This window comes from Dipteris shenzhenensis, unplaced genomic scaffold (assembly GCF_047967505.1).
Source record: "Dipteris shenzhenensis isolate YYH24624 ecotype China unplaced genomic scaffold, Dip_SZ_1.0 scaf0429, whole genome shotgun sequence".
In the NCBI taxonomy this organism is placed as follows: domain Eukaryota; kingdom Viridiplantae; phylum Streptophyta; class Polypodiopsida; order Gleicheniales; family Dipteridaceae; genus Dipteris; species Dipteris shenzhenensis.
Window position 1 is genome coordinate 15,001 of NW_028239735.1, and position 8,792 is coordinate 23,792.

An 8,792-nucleotide genomic window follows, 5' to 3' on the forward strand; every position below is an offset into this window, starting at 1 on the left:
TAACTTGTATCATCGCAATGATTCCGTATCGGTTGTTCTGATATGTCAAATGCATAGCCGACCCGATAGTGGGAATGTTGCCAGGGGACCGAAGCCTGCTATTACGGAGATTGATTATTATCTTATTCGTGTGAAACAACTCGGTGTCCAGGGTATTGCATTCCAGTAAGTTGAGTCTTACCCGGACTCCCATTTATTTGGAAAATCTTCGAATGTCTTCTCTCTCTCAGAACGAGTTCGGACTACGATTATGGAGATTCAGTGGAGGTTTTGTGAACATTTGGTAATTGGATCAATAAACCCACGGACATTCTTGGTGAGATAAATGAAATACGGGATTTCCCTTCTCCTATTCGTGGGATGATGAAGAGGAAACGGATACTCAATGCCTAATGAGTAAATATGATTCATTGAAGTAACCCGAACTTACTTCAAGACTTTCTATTCAATCATATGGAAAGCTGCATTCGATGAAAGTCGCACGTGCAGTTTGGGGGGAGATCCTCGACTAACCGGCGGATCCACCCTACAATATGGAGTGAAAAAGCCCAAATAAGATTCTAAGATACAGTCGAGATAGAATCGGAATCCGACATATCTGTAAACTCATGTTACACCGGAGCAATGTAGCGAACAAAAAGAAAAATATAGAATCGGATCCGATTTATCGTAATCGATTAGTAAACATGTTGGTTGATCGTATTCTTAAAGATGGCAAGAAATCATTGGCTTATCAGATTCTCTATCAGGCTATGAAGCGGATTAAGGAAAAGACGAATAAGAATCCACTGTCTGTCCCGCGACAAGCAATACGTAGGGTAACTCCCGATATAGTAACAGAATCCAAACGTGTAGGTGGATCGACTTATCGAGTCCCCGTTGAAGTAGTACCTGCAGAAGGAAGAGCTTTGGCTATCCGATGGTTATTGATCGCGTGTCGAAAACGTTCAGGTCGAAGTATGGCTTTAAGATCAAGTGATGAATTAATGGATGCTGCCAGAAATTCTGGTAGTGCTGTACGGAAGAAGGAGGAGACTCACAAGGTGGCAGAAGCTAATAAGGCTTTTGCCCATTTCCGTTAGTTCCGGGTTCGTTTCAATCCACAACCTCTTATTGGTGGATTGAAACCTTCTACTCCGGAGCGCAGGGTATTAGGAATCAAGATACGCCAGAAGCATATGGATAAGCAGAAATTAAATAATGGGAGAAAGAATATCCAAGTCATAGGGGAAATTTTGTCACTGGTATAGTACCTCATGAAAAAGAGAAAGACTAGTGTCGAATCGTAAAGTCCATAACATCATCGACATGATCAACATGATCGACATGACCAAAGTGATCGACGCAATCGACGCAATCAACATGATCGACATGATCGACATGACTAGAATGATCGACACAATCGACACAATCGACATGATCGACATGATTGGCACTGCCCGCATCCCCGCGACTCCCACCATTCTCAACTATCTCCGCCTGGGGCGGACTACTCACCTCGGGGGGGGGGGGGGATGTCAGGCAACGCCAGCAGATATTTATCCTGTATGTCCCTCACCTCGAATCGATGATTGAGTCGTAGTACATCTAAGGCAAAGCTGGCATCTCCCATGATGTACTCGAGGAGCCGAACTAACGTTGACTTTCCCGTGGTTTATGATAATAAAAGGGAAATGCGTCTGAAAAGAGAGTCAAGGTTTGAAGAAGTATCGTGCGAAAACAAAGGGAAGTCTTCCCGTTTCTTCGGATATTCAATCAATATTAGATTAGTTGACACAGGTGGGATTCTGTGATATACTATGGATCAACAGGCTCATCAGCTTGGGTAATCACCAATCGTTTCGAAAACCAAAAATTACCACGACCGCAACTTTAGAAAGACGCGAAAGCGCAAGCCTATGGGGTCGCTTCTGCGACTGGATCACCAGCACTGAAAACCGTCTTTACATCGGATGGTTCGGTGTCTTAATGATTCCCACCTTATTAACCGCAACCTCTGTATTCATCATTGCTTTCATCGCAGCTCCCCCTGTAGATATCGATGGTATTCGTGAGCCTGTCTCCGGTTCTTTGCTATACGGAAACAACATTATCTCCGGTGCTATCATTCCTACTTCTGCAGCTATCGGTTTACACTTCTACCCAATCTGGGAAGCAGCTTCCGTTGATGAATGGCTATACAATGGTGGTCCTTACGAACTGATCGTTCTTCACTTCCTACTTGGTGTAGCTTGCTACATGGGTCGTGAGTGGGAACTTAGTTTCCGTTTAGGCATGCGTCCTTGGATTGCTGTTGCGTACTCAGCTCCCGTTGCAGCTGCTACCGCTGTGTTCCTGATCTACCCAATCGGTCAAGGAAGTTTCTCTGACGGTATGCCCCTAGGAATTTCTGGTACTTTCAACTTCATGATCGTTTTCCAGGCTGAGCACAACATCCTTATGCATCCCTTCCACATGTTGGGTGTAGCTGGCGTATTCGGCGGCTCTCTATTCAGTGCTATGCATGGTTCTTTGGTAACTTCTAGTTTGATCAGAGAAACTACTGAGAATGAGTCTGCTAATGCAGGTTACAAGTTCGGTCAAGAGGAAGAGACCTACAACATCGTAGCTGCTCACGGTTATTTTGGCCGTTTGATCTTCCAATATGCCAGCTTTAACAATTCTCGCTCTCTGCACTTCTTCTTAGCCGCTTGGCCCGTAGTAGGCATCTGGTTTACTGCCTTGGGTATCAGCACCATGGCATTCAACTTGAATGGTTTTAACTTCAACCAATCCGTGGTTGATAGCCAAGGTCGTGTTATTAACACCTGGGCTGATATCATCAACCGTGCTAACCTAGGTATGGAAGTTATGCATGAACGTAACGCTCATAATTTCCCTCTAGACTTAGCTTCTGTTGAAGCTCCTTCTGTAAACGGATAATACCTGTCTGGTCGTGCAGCATCACTAAATACCAAACCTCGCATAAGGTTTGGTATTTAATGGAGATTCGTCCGATGGAATGAATAGAAATAATAGTAATATCTCGCCATAATCTTACAATTATCAGTTTCCAATCTTGGATTCTGGGGAATCTTTGAAACACCCTTCTAGGATTACAGAGAATGGGAATCAAAGATATTCTCATTCTGATTAGCGGAACGCTTGTAGTCCCGTACCCACTGGAATAGATTGAGAATACATTTTTCACCTAACATATTTTTTCTTGTATTAATATATAGACGAATAATACGTACGCGCATCGAATGAATGACCCTAGTAGATCTTGTTCTCTCCCAGTTAAGAAAGCTGAATAGGGAAAGTAGGGGGCGGACGTAGCCAAGTGGATCAAGGCAATGGATTGTGGATCCATCACGCGCGGGTTCAATCCCCGTCGTTCGCCCATCAGGTTGGAGAACTCGTCTTTATCACTCGGAATAAAATAAGTTGATGAGGAGATAGATAAGACATAGATAGGTTTCTTCAACAATTCGAGATTCCCGAGACAGCTTCAGGTAGGTACGAATACACCCACAAATCACCACATCGAAAGTACTCACTCCATTGGGCCTTGAATCTTTCGATATTATCTATATAATGGAATGTGAGAGGGGGTAGTATCTACCACATATAGATAAAGTGAAGAGAGATCATGAGGTAAGAGAAGTGGGAGAAGAAAAAGTAAGAAGTCCAGATTTATTCTCTGAAGTTCCGAAGTTAGCAGAAACCGATGGATTCCACTACTCATTTGAATCATTGAAAAATCAAGATCTAGGGGAATTTCTAATTGGTCTATTCTCCAGTTATGAACCCTCCATCAAATTATTTGACTTATGAATTCTGAGTTCAATCTTTTTACGGAATCTGCGCGATTCAATGAAGCGGGGTAATAGCGTGACTCCGGGAATCCTGATGTTACTAACAATACCAATTCCTATGCATCGTTCAGGTGAGAGAAATTTGATCGAAGGAGGTTCTATAGATCTAGCGAAACTAATTAATAGAACTGGTGGAGTAGTAAAAAAACCAGCAACAAATTCTGTTGAATCCTTCTATCCTCTTTCTCTATCAATAAGATGCTCACCTGCTGAAAAGGATAGAAAGGGAAAGACACGTAATTCTTACTATTCGGATTCAAACGGAAATATTTCCACAACTTCGACGAGGGAAGAACCGCAAGTTCCCATATATAGTGCGATGGATCCTTCGGTTTCAGATGGATGGAGGGTCCGGCTGATGAGGGATCCACTCCCCATCAAGAATATATCCAGAGATGTGACTGAGAGGATTGAAAAATCACTGGGGGATAAGAATCTAGAAGATTCAAATGAGTTTTTTGAATTCTATATAAATGTGATACTTCGTAAGGATGACTGTTACTAAAATGATTCTGATTCGTTACTTCTCCGGAAAATCCATGACAAGCAAAGGGTTAATTGGCTACAAACAGCAACATTAAGAAGCGATTCCTTCATTCCCGTAATATCGGACTTTTGGGACAAAATGTTACTCGAATCCAGGGATTCAGTAGATCGGCAGGGAGATGAATCACCGTTCTATTCCGAGCGGAAGGGTCTCTCCAATTTGTCTCTATTTCCACCCCATAAGAATACAATGTCATCTCGTGATGGTGTATCCCTATCCTATAGCGATATAAGAGATTGGTTAAATTCCATTGACGAGGGGAGTTGGACACTATTCCGGGATTACGCCGATTTTTATATGTGGCATTCCTGTCACCAAAGTCCTTCTCCATGGAATAAGGATGAGCGCGAATTGAATCTAACGAGATCTCTCTTAGAAAAGAGATTTATCGAACTTGATTATCTATCGGATAATCAATTACTCACTGAGGTACCAAGTATATTACTAGAAATTTCCTGTGGTTTCTCGAAGTATGTCTCCTCACAAATAGAGACATCTAGAGAATTGGAGGCTTTTCATAGCAACTCAAGGGATGAGTCTGATTCCAGAAATCAGAAGGTTGGGAAGGAGATACCTATCGAAGATACTTGTTTATCTAGTTGAAGTGAGGAGAGAAATCCAGAATATGATTCAATGAAAAGATCTGGAAATGGCTTTGTAGGCAGTTACTCTCCGGAGGAAAGAGCAATATCCACTGATGATTCTCCAGAGGCGGTGAGTCACGGCTTTTCAACAGAATCATCTATACATGAACTAGGTATGGGTCCCACCGCCGATGGAACTCCTATTAAGACATATTTGGCAGAAGAATGATATAAGAATTCCGTGTCTTTCGGTATCGGAAGAATATCTCATTTATGGAAAGTAGAGAGAGATTGTCGGCATTTTACACTCGACTCTCCTTTATTGTTGGGAGATCCTTTCTCCCCTTCTGTAGCGGGAATAGCAGAAAATGATTCCAATAAATGTATTGATTCTTCCTAGAATCGTAAGTGGTTCTTCCAATTATTGGGGTTAGATTCCCACGGAAATGAGGGGGAATTTTCTATTCTACACGCCTATTCACAACTAATAAATGAATCAAGAAACCGACTGACTGGATTTCTTTTAAGAGTTAAAAAATCGAATTTGATTTCCAGTAAGGTAAGAATTGGTAGTAGTAGCGAGGAACCTAGGAAAGCCTTTCTATCGAGAGGAGATCTATCATTTGGTGGAATACTTGACGAGGAATCAGAGATGCAAAATGGCGCATACTTCGATCTTGATAAGATTATTTCAAACCGTTTAGAGATCCTTTTCGATGTACCTGTAGAAAGAACTGATGGAAGTGAAAATCCTACTTTTTCAGATGAATCGGGAGAGGGAGGTAACATATCTTCAACATACTCTCTAGTTAGGGTATATGAACGAAATAGGTTAATATCTCTCTACTCAGTATACACGCTCTTTTCGCGTGACTATTTCTGTACATTAGCTAGTGAATATCTATCCAGAATCAACTATCAATTGGGTAGCCGGGAGGGGGGCGAGGGATCTACTGGTGTAACAAGAATTGCAATTGAATAGAGATTATTGGAATGGAGGGGTAACATAGAGCGTTTGTTGCATGAATGTATTATTTCCCCAATTGATGAATATCCAGATGTTCGGTCAAATGTGCACAGGTGGCTTGATACAATCAGAGACTTGTCTTTTTCCCCTTCCAAGAGAGTATTCGCAGAAATAAGATCCGACTTAGGTAGATCAATCTATGATCTGTCGATATTAGCACTAAATAATATTGGTATCACTATTCGTAGTACGGCTGGGAGGAACAACAAGTATCCCAAGGAATTTACCAATATATCATCTATTTACCGAATCATTATTCCCAAGTATATTAGTGAAGAAGCTTCGACAGATGGGATTGATTATCTTGTCTATAAATTGAACAATATAGATTATCCACTGCTTGATTTCCTTCTGAGTTCACTCAACCTCGATGAGAAGATATCCTTTCTCAAGAGAATCTTCGGTAGAAAAGATAGTTTCTTCATCGAGTCCGGATTGTTAATGGATGAAGAATCGGTAGGCTCCTCAATCTTCCTAAAACCCGCAGTTAATCCATTTCTTGTTGAATCATCCTGTATCGAATGTATTGGAACAAAACTCCCGAATGGTGCTTATTCCGCTACGGGAAGGCAGGATTGGGATCTGTTTCTGGATAATTTGAATTATGGGAAAGGTTCGAATAGGAATATTGGGAGTATTTCGGGATCCATTTCCGATGAAGTAGATACACCAAACTTTATAGATTACTCGCATTTACCCGTATTGAACTGTGCCGGAAGGGATTTTATCTCAATAATCAGAAGAAGGGATTCGTTGGTTGGAGGATACAGCAGTAGTTACTCTGACATCTTAGAGAATTCGTATACGGGCTCCGGTGATGAAGTCATCCCATCTCTTGAAATAGGATCCTTAGATACAAAAAATATCACTTCATCTATTCAATCCCAAGTGTCTGATTCGTTGTTACCCAATTCCTCGCAACGAACGGAAAGGGAAACTATTGATCATATACTCGCAACAACCGAATCGACTCCATCTGATCTGGATGAATCTGCGATACCACCACTAACTCATTCAGATAGATTTCTTGACTCTATTTCGGATCTAAGAGGACTACTGACGGGGTTGAACTTATCTCCTCGCGAAACGGGAGATTCGTCTCTATCTTCATGTGGTAGCGATGGAAATTACTTGGAAAGAACATTGATAAACTCTAAGCTATCGGCTGATTGGCGATCTCGACCCCGTCTCAAAAATTCGGGAGTGGATCAAGTCGATTCGGAGGGATCCATTGAGAAGAGATCAAACTCGAGGAATGATTCTATTGGGAATCAATTCTATCAAAATGATTCACACATTGGTTATTTTTGGGAATCAGAAGAATCTGAGACGCTTTATTGGTCAAAGAAATTCTCATTATGCAGCAGTGTAGCATCAAGATCTCCAACAGGATTAACTGGAGAGAAGGTTCTGTACGAAAATACGAGGCTTGCAGATACACGTGTCTAAAAAGAACCTATTCTTCCATCTCATCTCATTAATTTCGATGAGTTATCAAAGGATTTAAACAAATATAAGATCTCTTGGATCTTTTGGAGAGACAATATCTGCGAGAAATGGAGCCCATTCGGAGAATATATACCTCGGTTTTTCACCCCTAACTGGTGGAGATACTTTTATGATCTGATTAGAGAGATATATCCAGAAATAGTACTCAAAGTAAGTGATGACTTGAATTACACTTTCCCCGGAATTACGGAAAGAGTTGCTGAGGATATAGGTAATGCTAGAGCTTGTTTATCGTTAAGCCTAAGATCAAGATTCAGAAACGATTCCATCAGTAACGTATTATCTAAAATAGATCTCTCTATTTTCGAAGAAATTACTAACTAAACGCAGGTGTCGCATTCGAGATGGTCAGTCTTTAGATTTTCGAATAAGTATGCCCCATCCTACCTCGTTTTCTCGATATTATTTGTTCTTGCATTTCTCAAGCATTATTTATCTGCTGTTTCGGGTTCCAATTCCCCTCACTTGTGGAAACGTTTCAATATCACCGGATATTTAATAGACCCAATGCGTGGGTTTTATCTGGAAAAGGTAATGTATTCTCCCTCGACAAGGTAAATGTAAACGAAAGATCTACTGATACATTCCCTGAAGAGATTCCTGAATTATACAAATAATATAATCTTCTATTACCTTGTGAAAAATGAACTAGATTCGTGGATACTTCGTAGGAAAAGCTCCGACACCCTTAAGATTAATAAACAATTACTGACTCAATATCTAGTGACAAATAAAACTATTTCCAAGTATGAATCGAAATTAAATTCCAATTACGATTCATTGAGCGGTGGGATTAATCACGAACCCACCCCAGAAGAAGGATCTAATCTTTTGTCATACCTACTTCGGATTCGTCAAAATGATCTATCAAATTACGAGATCTGTGAGTTGGATCCTGCGGAGAAGTGGGCTCTTCTTGCCCTTGAAAGAAATATTCTCCTTTCAGCGACAATGAGACGAAAAGGCATTCCGAATATTCCATGTCGTGACGTACCTATTTTGCTTTCATCAGGATTATTACCATCTGAAGGAGTTCCACTAGTAGGACCCATAGAAACTGGACGATCTTATGTAGTTAGGGATATAGCATCCAATTCCTACTTTCCGTCGGTGAGACTGCCATTGAGGAAGTTGTTATACAACAGATCATATTTCAATAATGTACGTGGGACTTTCATTTCGAAACAGAGCGTAAACCGATTGAATCTTATTTTTGCAATAGCAAAAGAGATGTCTCCCTGTACGATATGGATTCAAGACATTCATGA